The sequence below is a fragment of the Triticum aestivum genome, chromosome 3D (genome assembly GCF_018294505.1).
Source record: "Triticum aestivum cultivar Chinese Spring chromosome 3D, IWGSC CS RefSeq v2.1, whole genome shotgun sequence".
Classification (NCBI taxonomy): Eukaryota; Viridiplantae; Streptophyta; class Magnoliopsida; order Poales; family Poaceae; genus Triticum; species Triticum aestivum.
This window is the reverse complement of record NC_057802.1, coordinates 485,672,314-485,689,862: the sequence shown is the minus strand read 5'-3', so window position 1 is coordinate 485,689,862 and position 17,549 is coordinate 485,672,314.

Below are 17,549 nucleotides of genomic sequence, written 5' to 3'. Positions count from 1 at the left end.
GTCGACGGCAGCCTCACACCGCAGCCGAACCAGTGAACCCTCGGACTCCTCTCCGCGTGGGCATCCACTGCCGCATCTTCCCCGGCTCCGCGTCGTCCCCTTCCTAGGCCTTGCCGTCGTCCACCGCCTTGGTGCTCTCGGCACGGCGTGGTCAATGTGGTCGAAGACCGACTTCCATCAGAAGAGTACTGTACGTGGAGAAGCTGACAGCTGGGTCCACGGCCACAACCCAGTTTTTTTGTGATTTGCCAAGTAAGTCACTTTGTCAGGCCTGTTGAGCTGCAAATATTTCAAGACGAGGAGAGCTTCATTCGGCTGGCCGAGAAAATGGCCTATCAGTAATGAGAAATGGGTTGTACATTTTTAAAACACATCAAACCGGCAATTAGTTTCAAATTTCTTTTTTTCATTTTGAGATTTTAAATTGCATTGATTTTTATGCGTGGACAATTTGTTGGATTTTATATTGATATACATTTATTTTTAAAATCAGTTTGAATGTGACTCGAAATTTCAGGATTAAAAACAGTTCGGACAGCACCGTGGCCACAATATGGGCTGTAATGCTAACAAAAAGAATATGGGCTCCAAAAAAACTTTAAGAATTAGCAAATGGGCTATAAATTATTAGAAATAATGGCAGATGGGTTGTATGCTGTTTTCCACAGATTTGAGGCTTTCCTAAAAAAAGGTTGATGCACAAGCAGTGATTGTTGGATGTCCATCCAACGGCCGTCGTGCTTCTTCAATCTCTGCTCTTCCTGCTCCAGCTGCTCAAACAAGCGCCGGCGGGACTGCCTGCTCCCTCCTCCCCGCGGTCGGCTGTGCTGCCGCGTAGGCCTCACTGCCCCACCGTACTCCCATCGCTGGTCTAGCCATCCCTCTACTCACCCACACCTCCTGTTATTCTCTGGCGATGGCAGACGAACCAGTAAACCCTCGTACAGTCATACTCCCCTCCGTGTGGGAAACAACTGCCGAGTCTTCCCTGCCTCTGTGTCGTTCCCTTCCTAGGCCTCGCCGTCGTCCACCGCCCTGGTGCTCTCGGTGCGGCCTGGTCAACGTGGTCAACTACCGACATGCATCTGAAGTGGACTGTACGTGGAGAGGCTGACAGCTGGGTCCACGGCTGCAGCAAGGAAGTGCCTCCTTATTACGCGCAAAATAATTATTCCTCAACCTGACAGCGGGGACCCACCGGACGGGCCACCGTATTTCACAAAAAACGTTTCACCCTGACTGCTGGGACCCACCAGCTACATCTTCGCACGCAAGGAAGTGCGTCCGGGTAAAAAAATACGATTCGCCCTCCTGACTGCTGGGACCCACCAGCTACATCTTCGCACGTAAGGAAGTGCCTGACACTTGGGACCCACCTGGTCGAAGCGTACGTAGCATTGTCATTCTGGTCGCGAAAGTGTACGTACATACTGGTCGATCGGTCTGTCTGCAGGCTGCAGCAGTGAACCGTGGCCGTGCAAGGAAGGGCACGTGTGGTAGTAGAGGCGCGCACGTGTGGTAGTAGAGGCGCGCACGTAGCATGTACACGTACGTACAACAGCCAGTGTGCAAGAAAGAAAATACGGCCACGTACGTACATACGGGCGGAGTCTCGAACGCCTACTCGCGCATACGTACGGCCATGGCTCGTGTACATGGCTGGGTCGGAACGGAGAAACTGCGTCGTCGTCGTGTTCATGGGGAGCCAACCGGCTGGGTCGGAACGGAATGCATCGTCGTGTTCATCGGGAGGGCTTGGACGGAACAGCCGATGGAAACGAGGCCTGGCGTACCACAGAATGGAGGAAACGACCTTGTGTTCGACCGGCCATGGTCGAAACGGGATCTTGTTCATCGGGAGGGATCTGGCGTACCGCAAAACGGAGGAAACGAACCTCCTACGGTCAAAACGGGGGTCCTGTTGATAAGGAGGGGTGTGGCGTACCGCAAAACGTAGGAAACGGACTTGTGTTGGAGCGCTATGGTCGAAATGAGGGTCCTATTCATCGGGAGGGGTGTGGCGTACCGCAAAAAGGGACTCCATGGGATACTGTTCATCTCCATCGTCGACCCCCCTCCAGCCTCCACGGGCTACTGTTCATCCATCGTCGACCTCCTCCAGCCTCCACCCGCGACTGTTCATCCACGGGCTCCTGTTCATCCAGCCTCCACCACGTGCTACTCCACCGGCTACTGCTCAACCAGCCCTCTCCATAGGCTCCTGTTCAACCACCCCTCCACGGGCTAATGTTCATCTAGCCCTCCACCGTCTACTGTTCATCCAGCCCTCCACGGGGTGGTCCTGTTCATCCAGCCCTCCACGGGGTCCTGTTCATCCAGCCCCAACTGGCTCGATCGATCGGGGTCCTGTTCATCCGGAGGCAACACCACGGGGTCCTGTTCATCCACCCCCACCGGGAATTGTTCATCCAAACTCCCCCAGCAACACTCACTGTTCATCCAGAGACAGCATCGATCGGCTTCAGTTAGCAGCAGTAGCGAAGGAATCGCTCGATCGGGTTCAGTTAACAGCCATCGATCGATTGCTCGGGTTCAGTAACGTGTAGCCTGCAGTGCAATCGCTTGGGTTCAGTTAGAGCCAAACGCCTCGCTCGGGTTCAGTTAGAGCCCCATGCCTCGCACACACGCGCGTACGTGTACGAGAGAAACGCGCATCGCTCGGCCCCCGACCACCCACCATAACCGGGAACTCCTCGAAATTTTCCTCGCCCTCGCTTCTACCACGGTTTTTTCGTCATGGACGGCCCAAAGAATGTCACGTAGCTGCGTCTCCGGCCCGCCCAGGACGAAAAGCCCATTTTCTGTCATGATTTTTTGTCATAGAAGTAGGAGCCCACTACATCTATGATACCGGGTTTTGTCACAATTATCATCATAGAAGTGTCATAAGTATGACATGAAATTTTTTCGTTCGGCCCAAAATGTCACGGATGTGTCTTTTTGTTGTAGTGGTGAGTTCTTTTTGACTAATGTTGAGTCCATGGATTATACGCACTCTCACCCTTCCATCATTGCTAGCCTCTTCGGTACCGCGCATTGCCCTTTCTCACTTTGAGAGTTGGTGCAAACTTTGCCGGTGCATCCAAACCCCGTGATATGATACGCTCTATCACACATAAACCTCCTTATATCTTCCTCAAAACAGCCACCATACATACCTATTATGGCATTTCCATAGCCATTCCGAGATATATTGTCATGCAACTTTCCACCGTTCCGTTTATTATGACACGCATCATCATTGTCATATTATTGTGCATGATCATGTAGTTGACATCATATTTGTGGCAAAGCCACCTTTATAATTCTTTCATACATGTCACTCTTGATTCATTGCATATCCCGGTACACCACCGGAGGCATTCACATAGAGTCATATTTTGTTCAAAGTATTGAGTTGTAAGTAAATAAAAGTGTGATGATCATCCTTATTACAGCATTGTCCCAAGTGAGGAAAGGATGATGGAGACTATGCTTCCCCCACAAGTCGGGATGAGACTCCGGACGAAAAAAAGAAAGAAAGGAGGCCAAAAAAGAGAAGAAGGCCCAAATAAAAAAATAAAAAAATGAGAGAAAAAGAGAGAAGGGACAATGTTACTATCCTTTTACCACACTTGTGCTTCAAAATAGCACCGTGATCTTCATGATAGAGAGTCTCCTATTTTGTCACTTTCATATACTAGTGGGAATTTGAAATTATAGAACTTGGCTTGTATATTCCAACAATGGGCTTCCTCAAATGCCCTAGGTCTTCGTGAGCAAGCAAGTTGGATGCACACCCACTTAGTTTATTTTGTTCAGCTTTCATATACTCATAGCTCTAGTGCATCTGTTGCATGGCAATCCCTACTCCTTGCATTGACATCAATTGATGGGCATCTCCATAGCCCATTGATTAGCCGCGTCAATGTGAGACTTTCTCCTTTTTTATCTTCTCACACAACCTCAATCATTATATTCTATTCCACCCATAGGGCTATGTCCATGGCTCGCGCTCATATATTGCGTAAAAGTTGAAAGAGTTTGGAAAGGCTAAGTATGAAACAATTGCTTGGCTTGTCATCAGGGTTGTGCATGATGAGAGCATTTGTGTGACGAAAATGAAGCATAGCCAAACTATATGATTTTGTAGGGATAAGCTTTCTTTGGCTATGTTATTTCGATAAGACATAATTGCTTGGTTAGCATGCTTAAAGTATTATTATTTTTATGTCAACATTAAACTTTTATCTTGAATCTTTCGGATCTGAACATTCATGCCACAATAAAGAAAATTACATTGATAAATATGCTAGGTAGCATTCCACATCAAAAATTCTATTTTTATCATTTACCTACTCGAGGACGAGCAGGAATTAAGCTTGGGGATGCTTGATACGTCTCCAACGTATCTATAATTTTTGACTGTTCCATGCTATTATATATTCTGTTTTGGATGTTTAATGGGCTTATTTATACACTTTTATATTATTTTTGGGACTAACCTATTAACCCAAGGCCCAGTGCAAATTGTTGTTTTTTTGCCTATTTCAGTGTTTCGTAGAAAAGGAATATCAAACAGAGTCCAAACGGAACGAAACCTTCGGGAGAGTTATTTTTGGAACAAACGTGATCCAGAGGACTTGGAGTGGACGTCAAGAAATCACCAAGGAGGCCACGAGTCAGGGGGCGCGCCTACCCCCCTGGGTGCACCCTCCACCCTCGTGGACCCCTCGTGGCTCCACCGACCTACTTCTTCCTCCTATATATACCTACGTACCCCGAAACCATCAAGGAGCACCACGAAAACCTAATTCCACTGCCGCAACCTTCTATACCCGTGAGATCCCATCTTGGGGCCTTTTCTGGCACGCTGCCGGAGGGGCCATCGATCACGGAGGGCTTCTACATCAACACCATAGCCTCTCCGATGATGTGTGAGTAGTTTACCACAGACCTTCGGGTCCATAGTTATGACCTAGATGGCTTCTTCTCTCTCTTTGGATCTCAATACTAAGTTCTCCTCGATCTTCTTGGAGATCTATTTGATGTAACTCTTTTTGCGGTGTGTTTGTCGAGATACCATGAATTGTGGGTTTATGATCAAGATTATCTATGAACAATATTTGAATCTTCTCTGAATTCTTTTATGTATGATTGTTTATCTTTGCAAGTCTCTTCGAATTATCAGTTTGGTTTGTCCTACTAGATTGATCTTTCTTGCAATGGGAGAAGTGCTTAGCTTTGGGTTCAATCATGCGGTGCTCGATCCCAGTGACAGTAGGGGAAACGACACGTATTGTATTGTTGCCATTGAGGATAAAAAGATGGGGTTTATATCATATTGCTTGAGTTTATCCCTCTACATCATGTCATCTTACCTAATGAGTTACTCTGTTCTTATGAACTTAATACTCTAGATGCATGCTGGATAGCGGTCGATGTGTGGAGTAATAGCAGTAGATGCAGGCAGGAGTCGGTCTACTTGTCGCGGACGTGATGCCTATATACATGATCATGGCTAGATATTCTCATAATTATGCACTTTTCTATCAATTGCTCGACAGTAATTTGTTCACCCGTCGTAATACTTATGCTATCTTGAGAGAAGCCACTAGTGAAACCTATGGCCCCCGGGTCTATCTTCCATCATATTAATCTCCCGTCAACAAGCTATTTCTATCGCCGTTTATTTTGCTTTCTTTACTTTTAATCTTTATCATAAAATACCAAAAATATTATCTTATCATCTCTATCAGATCTCACTTTTGCAAGTGGCCGTGAAGGGATTGACAACCCCTTTATCGCTTTGGTTGCAACGTTCTTATTTGTTTGTGTAGGTACGAGGGACTTGCGTGTGGCCTCCTACTGGATTCATACCTTGGTTCTCAAAAACTGAGGGGAATACTTACGCTACTTTGCTGCATCACCCTTTCCTCTTCAAGGGAAAACCAACGTATTGCTCAAGAGGTAGCAGGCCCCAGCCTGCATCGTCGATGTAGAGCTTGCCGCAACGACTCTTGGTAATCCGGCCCACAGCGTATCCCTTGATCCCTTCAAAGCTGCCCTGTAAGAACTTGAAACCACCGTGCGCTGGCCCCACGGTGGGCGCTAACTGTCGTGGAATTCTCACAGAAGATGTCCTAGCAGAAGGACTTAGTCGTGGAGCCATCGCAACAGTGTTAGCTTAAAGGGGTTAAACGGGACAAAGGACACAAGGAGTTTATACTGGTTCGGCCCCTTATGGTGAAGGTAAAGGCCTAATCCAGTTTGAGGTGGTATTGCTTATGTCTCAATTACCGGGAAGCGAATACGCTTGACCTAGCTTTCAATCGATTGTTTCTTGTTCTAAACCGCCGTCGGGTCGTCCGTTTATATACACAGGTTGACGCCTAGCGGCTCATAGAGTCCCGGACGGCTCATAAACAATGTGTCCGGCTCGGTGACTAATTATACGTGCCTTACAACACAAGTCATACACATATGGCGGTTTACACCTATGGGCCTTAAGCCGCCTTTGGGCTTTGGGCCCTTAGCAAGTCTGCTTCATGAACCGCCATCTTCAACATCTTCATGGGCTTTGTCTTGATGAACCGCCATTGGTATAACACGGCCCCTAGGCGGGTCATACGCAATAGTCATATCCCCAACACATCACGTCCCAGATTAGTAGACGGACTCCTGCCTGCATCTACTACTATTACTCACACATCGACCGATATCCAGCATGCATCTAGTGTATTAAGTTCATGGAAAAACAGAGTAATGCGATAAGAACGATGACATGATGTAGACAAGATCCGTTTATCTATTGCGTAGATATAGATCCCATCTTTTTATCCTTAATAGCAACGATACACACGTGTCGTTTCCCTTTCTGTCATTGGGATCAAGCACCGTAAGATCGAACCCACTACCGGGCACCTCTTCCCATTGCAAGATAAATAGATCAAGTTGGCCAAACAAAACCCAAATATCGGAGAAGAAATACGAGGCCATAAGAGATCATGCATATAAGAGATCAAAAAACTCAAATAACTTTCATGGATATAAAAAGATATAACTAATCATAAACTCAAAGTTCATCAGATCCCAACAAACACACCGCAATAAGAGTTACATCATATGGATATCCAAGAGACCATTGTATTGAGAATTAAGCGAGAGAGAGGAAGCCATCTAGCTACTAACTACGGACCCAAAGGTCTACAAAGAACTACTCACGCATCATATGAGAGGCACCAATGGAGGTGGTGAACCCCATCCGAGATGGTGTCTAGATTGGATCTGGTGGTTCTGGACTCTGCGCCAGCTGGATGAATATTTCGTCGACTCCCCTGGGGTTTCTAGATTTTTGGGGTATTTATATGGCAAAGAGGCGGTCCGGGGGCACCCAAGGTGGGCAGAACTCACCAGGGCGCGCCTGGGCCTCCTGGCGCACCCTGGTGGGTTGTCCCCTCCTCGGGACTCCCCTAGGTGCAACCAGGGCCCAACTTCTTCCTTTTGGTCCATAAAAAATCATCGTGAAGTTTCGTTGTATTTGGACTCCGTCTGATATTGATTTCCTGCGATGTAAAAAAACATGAAAAAAACAGCAACTGGCACTTGGCACTATGTCAATAGGTTAGTACCAAAAATGATATAAAATGACTGTAAAATGATTATAAAATATCCAAGATTTATAATAAAACATCATGGAACAATCAAAAATTATAGATCCGTTGGAGACATATCAGCATCCCCAAGCTTAACTCCTACTCGTCCTCGAGTAGGTAAGTGATAAAAACAGAAATTTTGATGTGGAGTGTTGTTTATCAAGTCATATCATATTCTTTTCTTTATAGCATGGACATTTGGACTTTTATGTGATTCAAAGCAATAGTCTAGTTTTGACATAATAATTTAGATACTCAAGCATATCACCAAGCAACCATGTCTTTCAAAATATCAATGCTAAAATAAGTTATCCCTAGTCCATCATGCTCAAACATTGATCCATTCATGAAACACACTCGAATATTAGCTACACCCAATACTTAAGTACGATCATATTGCCTCCTAGTTGGTGCTTTTGTAAGAGAAGATGGAGGCTCAAATTCAAAATAAAAATTGCATAAAGTAAAAAAGAAAGGCCATTCGTAGAGGGAAGTAGGGATTTGTAGAGGTGCAAGAGCTCAAAGATAAAAGAATTAGAGATAAAAACATTTTGGGAGGTGCATCCATCCCACCAACGAAAACGACATAGAGCTACGAACAATTTCCATGCTAGAAATGCCGTAGGCGGTTCCCAAATAGAAAATAAAGTTTATTCCTTTTTCCACCATTCTTTCACTTTCCATGGCTAGCCGTATCCACGGGTGCCTTCCATACCAACACTTTCCAAGGGATTTATTATTTGACGACATAAAGTAAATTCATTTTTGCATTTCGGGACTGGGCATCCCTAAAACCTTTGCCTTACTCTCGTGCAATGACAAGTGAATAAACACTCATCGTGAGAATAACACATCCAGCATGGAAAATATTAGCCACCCGTTACCGTTCCGCGAGCGAAACAAACACACAAAAGAGAAGTTCATTTTGAAAATTAGAGATGACACATGATAATTTGCTTAGAACGGCAAAAGAATACCGCATATAGGTAGATATAGTGGACTCATGTGGCAAAACTGGTTTAAAGGATTTTGGATGCACAAGTAGAGGTCATACTTAGTGCAAAATGAAGGCTGGCAAAAAGAATGAGAAGTGACCAACCAAGAAATTAATAATCTCATAAGCAAGAATTAAGCATAATTAACACCAAATAATGCACCACAAGTAGGATATAATTTTCATTCCATGGTTATTGACTTTCGTGCATGCATAGGGAATCACAAACCTTAACACCAATATTCTTACTAGAGCACAATTACTCATCAACATAACTCACATATCACATCATCATATTTTAAAACTATTACTAAGAATCAATTTTATTTTGTCCAATGATCTTCATGACATTTTTTACTTTATCCTTCTTGGATATCTATCACTTTGGGACTAATTTTCAAGTGTTGCTTTTTATAAGTTCAAACAAATATAAGTGAAGATCATGAGCATAACAAATTTTCTTTCTCTCAAAATAACTTAAGTGGAGCAAGAGAGAATTTATTCAAAATTTTACTAACTCTCAAATAAATCTAAGTGAATCAAGAGAGAATTTCTTCAAAAAATACTAAGCACACCGTGCTAAAAAGATATAAGTAAAGCACTAGAGCAAGTCCTGACTCATAAAAGATTTAAGTGAAGCACATAGAGCAATTCTAACAAGTCATGATATAATTTTGGCTCTCTCAAATATGTGTGTCCAGCAAGGATTGATGACTTAAAACACAAAATAAAACAAGCAAAGACACATATCATACAGGATGCTCCAAGCAAAACACATATCATGTGACGAATAAAAATATAGCCTCGAGTAAAATACCGATGGTCGTTAGAAGAAAGAAGGGATGCCACTCGGGGGCATCCCCAAGCTTAGTTGGTTGCTCATTCTTGGATAATAGCTAGGGATGCTGGGGAATCTCCAAGCTTAGGCTCTTCTATCCTTCTTTCATCCATCGTAAGATAACCCAAAACTTGAAAACTTCAATCACACAAAACTCAACAAAACCTTTGTGAGATCCATTAGTAAAAGAAAGCAAACCACTACTATAAGTGTTGTATAAAACCAATTCATATTATGTTTTTGTATTATATCTACTGTATTCCAACTTTTCTATGGCAAAAACTCATCAAATAAAACCATAGAGCCATCAAAATAAGCACACAACACAAAGAAAACAGAATCTGTCAAAACAGAACAGTCTGTAGCAATCTGACTTTTGCGAATACTTCTGGAACTCCAAAAATTCTACCAAATTAGGAAGACCAGGTAATTTGTATAGTAATATTCTGCAAAAATAATCAGGGCAAAAGCTCTTTTCTGTGATTTATGAAAATTAATTTCGTGAGCACAAAGTTTCTGTCTTTTTCAGCAAGATCAAACAACTACCATCCAAGAAGATCCTAAAGGCTTTACTTGGCACAAACACTAATTAAAACATAAAAAAACAATCATACCAGTAGCATAATTGTGTAAACACTCAAGAATGGAATGCAAAAAGCAAAAATAAAATTTGTTCATTGGGTTGCCTCCCAACAAGCGCTATAGTTTTACGCCCTTAGCTAGGCATAAGGCAAGGATCTAAGTTTTGTCATATTTTGTTAGAGATACATAAGATGCCCTCATGATTGATTCATAAGGTGGACTAATTTTTGTTCTAGGAAAGTGTTCTATACCCTTCCTCAAAGGAAATTGGAACTTGATATTGCCTTCTTTCATATCAATCACGGCACCAATGGTGCGTAAAAATGGTCTACCAAGAATAATTGCACAAGACGGATTTCAATCAATATCAAGAATAATAAAATATATGGGCACATAGTTCCTATTTGCAAGAATAAGAACATCATTAATTCTTCCCATAGGTTTTTTAATAGTAGAATCCGCCAAGTGCAAATTCAAAGAACATTCTTCAAGATTGGTTTTCCCAAGCACATCACATAAAGATTTTGGAATTGTAGAAACACTAGCACCCAAGTCACACAAAGAAAAACACTCATAATTTTTAATCTTGACTTTGATAGTAGGTTCCCATTCATCATGCAATTTTCTAGGAATTTAAACTTCTAATTCCAACTTTTCTTCCAAAGCTTTCATCATAGCATCAACAATATGTTTAGTAAAAGCTTTGTTTTGTTCATAAGCATGGGGTGAATTTAGCATGGATTGCAACAAAGAAATACAATCAATCAAAGATCAACTATCATAATTAAAGTCTTTGTAATCCAAAATAGTGGGTGCGTCACTAACTAAAGTTTTGACCTCTCCAAACCCACTTTTATCAATTTCCTCAACAAGATTTTCACCCTCCAAAATATTGGGACGCCTTCTACCTAAAGTTGACTCTTCTCCAGTCCCTTTTTCATCAATCTTATCTTTACTAAACAAGGAATCAATAGAAGAAACACCAATCCTTTTAAGATCTTCATCATTTTTGCAAGAATAATCACTAGAAAAAGTTTTCTCTAAAAATTCTCTTTTAGCTCTAAGCATAGCAGTTCTTTTCTTACTTTCATCCATAGAAACATAAAGAGCTTTAATTGATTCATCTACTTTAGGCACAAAAAATTTCAACTTGAGATTTTCCAAATCATGAGCAATTCCATCAACACTTCTAGACAAATCATCAATCTTATTCAACTTTTCTTCTATGGAAGTGTTGAAAACTTTTTGAGTGTTGATAAATTCTTTAATATTATTCTCAAGGTCAGAGGTATTCCTATTATTATTGTAAGATTGATTTCCATAGGAATTACCATAATTATTAGAGGAATTACTAGGAAAAGGCTTAGGATTAAAATTTCCTCTATAAGCATTGTTGTTGAAATTTTATTGCGAGAAATAAAATTCACATCAATGGCATCACTATTTTGCTCAATCAAAGTAGACAAAGGCATATCATTAAAATCAATAGGAGCACTTTTACTAGCAACAAATTTCATAAGAGCATCAACTTTATCACTCAAAGAAGAAATTTCTTCAACCGAGTTAACTTTTTTACTAGTAGGAGCTCTTTCGGTATGCCATTGTGAATAATTTTCCATGATATTATCAAGAAATTTGGTGGCTTCACAAAAAGTAATTCCATAAAAGTACCACCCGCGGCGGAATCTAAAAGATTACAAGAAACAAAATTCAACCCCGCATAAAAAATTTGTATGATCATCCAAAGATTTAACCCATGAGTTGGGCAATTCCTTGGCATCATTTTCATCCTTTCCCAAGATTGTGCAACATGCTGATGTTCAAGTTGCTTGAAATTCATGATCTGGGTTCTAAGGGAAATAATTTTTGCGGGCGGAAAATACTTAGTGATAAAAGCATCTTTGCACTTATTCCAAGAATCTATACTATTGCGAGGCAAAGAAGAGAACCAATTTTTTGCAGAATCACGCAAAGAAAACAGAAATAATTTCATCTTGACCACATCATTGTCCACATCTTTTTTCTTTTGCATATCGCATAATTCCACAAAGGTATTAAGATGGGACGCGGCATCCTCATTAGGAGTACCGGAAAATTGGTCTTTCATAACAAGATTCAGCAAAGCAGTATTAATATCAAAAGTCTCCGCACTAGTGGCGGGAGGAGCTAGCGGAGTGCCAATAAAGTCATTGTTGTTGCAATTTGAGACATCACATAACTTGGTGTTCTCTTGAGTCATTATGACCACACAAGATTGCACTCAAAAACAGATCCGGCAAGAAAATGACAAACAGAAAAAGAGAGGCGAATAAAACGACAAATTTTGTGAAGTGGGGGAGAGGAAAACGAGAGGCAAATGGAAAATAATGTAAATTGCGAGGAGATGAGATTTGTGATTAGGAACCTGGTTATGTTGAAGATCCTCCCCAGCAATGGCGCCAGAAATTCCTTTTGATTGCTCTCTGACTATAGTGCCAAAAAAGCTCATGTCTGCTAGGACTACGTCGATATTTCCCCAAAGAGGAAGGGATGATGCAGCAGATCGACGGTAGGTATTTCCCTTAGTGAAGAAACCAAGGTTATCGAACCAGTAGGAGAACCAAGCAACACAACGTAAATAGCACATGCACACAAATAACAACACCTCGCAACCCGACGTGATAAAGGGGTTGTCAATCCCTTTCGGGTAACGATGCCAGAAATTTGTAATAGATTGAAATAATAAATCGCAAATAAAATAAAGTACAGCAAAGTATTTTTGTATTTTTGGTTTAATAGATCTGAATAAAAATGCAAAGGAGAAGTAGATCGCAAGCAAATATATGAGAAAGAAGACCCGGGGGCCGTAGGTTTTACTAGTGACTTCTCTCGAGAAAGATAGCAAACGGTGGGTAATCAAATTACTGTTGGGAAATTGATAGAACTTCAAATAATTATGACGATATCCAGGCAATGATCATTACATAGGCATCACGTCCAAGATTAGTAGACCGACTCCTGCCTGCATCTACTACTATTACTCCACACATCGACCGCTATCCAGCATGCATCTAGTGTATTAAGTTCATGGAAAAACAGAGTAATGCAATAAGAACGATGACATGATGTAGACAAAATCCGTTTATCTATTGCGTAGATATAGATCCCATCTTTTTATCCTTAGTAGCAATGATACATATGTGTCATTTCCCTTTCTGTCATTGGGACCAAGCACCGTAAGATCGAACCAACTACCGGGCACCTCTTCCCATTGCAAGATAAATAGATCAAGTTGGCCAAACAAAACCCAAATATCGAAGAAGAAATACGAGGCTATAAGAGATCATGCATATAAGAGATCAAAGAAACTCAAATAACTTTCATGGATATAAAAAGATATAACTGATCATAAACTCGAAGTTCATCAGATCCCAACAAACACACCGCAAAAGGAGTTACATCATATGGATCTCCAAGAGACCATTGTATTGAGAATTCAGCGAGAGAGAGATAGGAAGCCATCTAGCTACTAACTATGGACCCAAAGGTCTACAAAGAACTACTCACGCATCATATGAGAGGCACCAATGGAGGTGGTGAACCCCATCCGAGATGGTGTGTAGATTGGATCTGGTGGTTCAGGACTCTGCGGCGGCTGGATGAAGATTTCATCGACTCCCCTAGAGTTTATGGATTTTTGGGGTATTTATAGAGCAAAGAGGCGGTCCGGGGGGCACCCGAGGTGGGCACAACCCACCAGAGCGCGCCTGGGCCTCCTGGCGCACCCTGGTGGGTTGTCCCCTCCTCGGGACTCCCCTCAGGTGCAACCAGGGCCCAACTTCTTCCTTTTGGTCCATAAAAAATCATCGTGAAGTTTCGTTGCATTTGGACTCCGTCTGATATTGATTTCCTGTGATGTAAAAAACATGGAAAAAACAACAACTGGCACTTGGCACTATGTCAATAGGTTAGTACCAAAAATGATATAAAATGATTGTAAAACGATTATAAAACATCCAAGATTGATAATAAAACGGCATGGAACAATAAAAAATTATAGATACGTTGGAGACGTATTACTGGGCATAATAATGCAGGCATCCTAGAAGCAATTACTCCAAGAGTACACGAAGGCATGAATGATGTGTTGTGTGCCCAATACACCGAGGAGGAAGTGAAGAAAGCGCTACTCAGTATTGGGGATCTCAAAGTGCCTGTTCCTGATTGGATGCCAGCTATATTCTTTAAAAAGTTCTGGCATACCATGGGTGACTAGATAACGAGGGGGGTGCTTAATGTGCTTAATGGTGGAGAGATGCCAGAGGATTGGAATAATACGTTGGTGTTGCTTATACCAAAAATACCAAGGCCAGAAAAAATGAAACACTTTAGACCGATCAGCCTCTGCAATGTTCTCTACAAGGTGGTATCCAAGGTAATAACAAATAGATTAAAGTGTATCTTACCAGACATCATAGGACCCAACCAAAGTGCATTTGTGCCCGGATGTATAATTTCTGATAATATTTTGCTGGACTATGAACTAACACATTTCTTATAGAGGAAAAGAAGCGGTGCAAATGCCTATGGAGCCATAAAGCTGGACATGAGCAAAGCATATGATCGGGTCGAATGGAGGTTCTTGTATGACATGATGACAAGGATGGGCTTCAATGAAAATTGGGTCAATCTGGTTATGAAATGCGTCACCACTGTTAAGTATCAAATTAAGGTGAATAGGGGTGTGACTGATGTAATTATCCCACAAAGAGGACTGCGTCAGGGAGACCCCCTTTCCCCATATCTATTCCTAATATGTGCAGAAGGTTTCTCCGCCTTACTTAATGAAGCTGAAGCCAATGGAAGGTTGAAGGGGATACAAATATGTAGACAAGCACCAAGTGTGAGCCACCTTCTACTCGAAGACGATTCACTTCTGCTAATGGAGGCAAATGCGAATGCAGCACGGGAAGTGAACAATATCCTAAGCGCTTATGAAGGATGCTCTGGGCAAATGATTAATAAGGAGAAGTCAGCCATTTTATTCAGCAAAAACACTTGTGAAAGCAAAAGGAATGAGATGAAAAGAATTCTGGGAATAAATGTTGAAGGGTTTAGAGGTAAGTACTTAGGCCTGCCGGTATATATTGGGAAGAACAGAACAAGGGCCTTCAACTACATAAAAGAGAAAGTATGGAGAGTAATACAAGGATGGAAGGAAAAGCTCTTATCAAAGGCTGGCAAGGAAGTATTGATCAAACCTGTAGCCCGGGCAATACCAGTATACGCAATGTCTTGCTTTGACCTAACAAAATCCTTCTGTGAAGAGTTAAATTCAATAATCGGGTGGTACTGGTGGAGTCAGATGGATAAAACAAATAAGATTCATTGGGTGAGTTGGGACATAATATCAAAACCAAAGGCAGAAGGTGGACTAGGATTTAGGAACCTGCACTATTTTAACTTGGCCATGTTGGCCAGGCAAGCATGGAGGATATTGCAAAATCCTGGTTCATTGTGTGCACAAGTACTCGCTGCTAAATACTTTCCAGACGGTTCAATACTAGAAGCCAAGCCAGTGAATGGTATTTCATATTCTTGGCGAAGTATTCTTAAAGGAGTACAACTGCTCAAAAAAGGAATCATTTGGCGAGTAGGAAATGGAGAAGACATCCGAGTATGGGAGGACCCATGGATCCCAAGGGGAAGCATGAGGAGGATCAGCTCGCCAAAAGGAAGAAACTTAATAGGAAGGGTTTCTGAATTGATAAATCCTACAACAAACCAATGGGATGTTGACCTGATAAAGCAAACATTCTGTCCAGAAGATGCAAATATAATTCTTCAGATACCTATTCAAGAACAAACAGGTGACTTCCTAGCTTGGCATTATGACAAAAAGTGTCTCTTCTCAGTAAAGTCGGCATACAGGGTGGCAGTAGATAATGTAGTAAGAGAATCTTCTGCAGGACTAACTTCAACTTCTAATGCAGAAATAGAGAATTCAGGGTTCGATTGGAAGAAGCTATGGGCACTTCCCCTACCAAGCAAAGTGAGGCATTTTCTATGGAGAATAGCGACATACAACCTGCCTTTAAAGACCAAGCTAAAAAGAAAAGGTAAGCCTATTGACACTAGATGCCCAGTATGTTTTAGATTTGATGAAGATGGTGGACATATATTTTTGAAATGCAAAAAAGTAAGAGAATTGTGGAGAACATCCATTGTTAGAACACATTAGAATTAAACTTCTTGATTGTCCTGATTCAAAAAAGGTACTTGAGGAAATTTTTAAGCTAAAACAAGATGAATGCCTTAAAGTCTGCTTCTTAATGTGGCTATGGTGGAATGAGAGAAATAAAGCTAGTAAAGGTGACAAAATTAGATCCATAGGGGAAGTTTCATCTTTAGCTGATTATCATCTTTTTAACTGTATGAAGGCCAAGACTCAAGGGAAAGAGAAGAGCACCAGGAAAATGCAGAAATGGAAATCACCTCCAGTGGGGAACCTGAAGATTAATTTTGATGGGGCTTTCATCGAGGCATCAAATATAGGAGGCTGGGGTTTCATGCTTAGAAATGATCAAGGAGTTTTATTGGCTGCTGGTGCAGGTAAGCTGAAGCATGTGTCTGATCCACTACACGATAAAACGCTTGCCCTGCAACAAGCTACGAATATTGCGATTGAAATGGGCTGCCAGTAGGTAATATTTGAAACGGATTCCATGATGCTGAAACAAGCAATCACTAGTCCTGAGTATGATTTATCAAAGTTGGGATCCTTATTCCAAGATGTAAAATTTTAGATGCGTGTAGGTGTGATAGTTGTAAGCTTTGAACATTGTAATCGAGAGTGTAATAAAGCAGCACATGTTTTAGCTGCGCATGGTCTCTGTATGGAAAATGGTTGCTTTAAGACTTGGCTTGGCAACTTCCCAGAATTTGTACTGGATGTTGTTGTTGGAGATATGCCAAATGCTCTAATGTAATGGAATACAATGTGTTCCTTTCAAAAAAAATCCTATTTAGCACTGCAGGCGCCTGTTTCTCCTTTTTTTGCTAACCGGCGCCTGTAGCAGGATCTCGTGGGCCGGCCCATCTTTCATTTTTTCCGCTTTCTAAATTCTATGGAAAACTGCAAAAACACAGCGCGAGCTAGGATTCGAACGCAGAGTCTTTTTTTATGTGGCTGCCGAGTCTTTTTTGCCCTCACGGGTAAGAGGAGAGCAAGCGCGGCCCACCCTGAAAATCAGGGGGGACATTTAGTTTTGGTGGAAGGAAGTTACGTAGCAACACGTAAAAGCTTACGTAGGTGCATTTCCTATTTAGCGCTGCAGGCGCCGGTTTCTACTGTTTTTGCTAACCAGCGCCTGGCGCAGGATCTCGTGGGTCGGCCCATCTTTCATTTTTCTTCCGCTTTCTAAATTCTATGGTAAACTGCAAAAACACAGCGCGAGCTACGATTCGAACCCAGCGTCGCTGGTTATCAGTGATCGTGGGG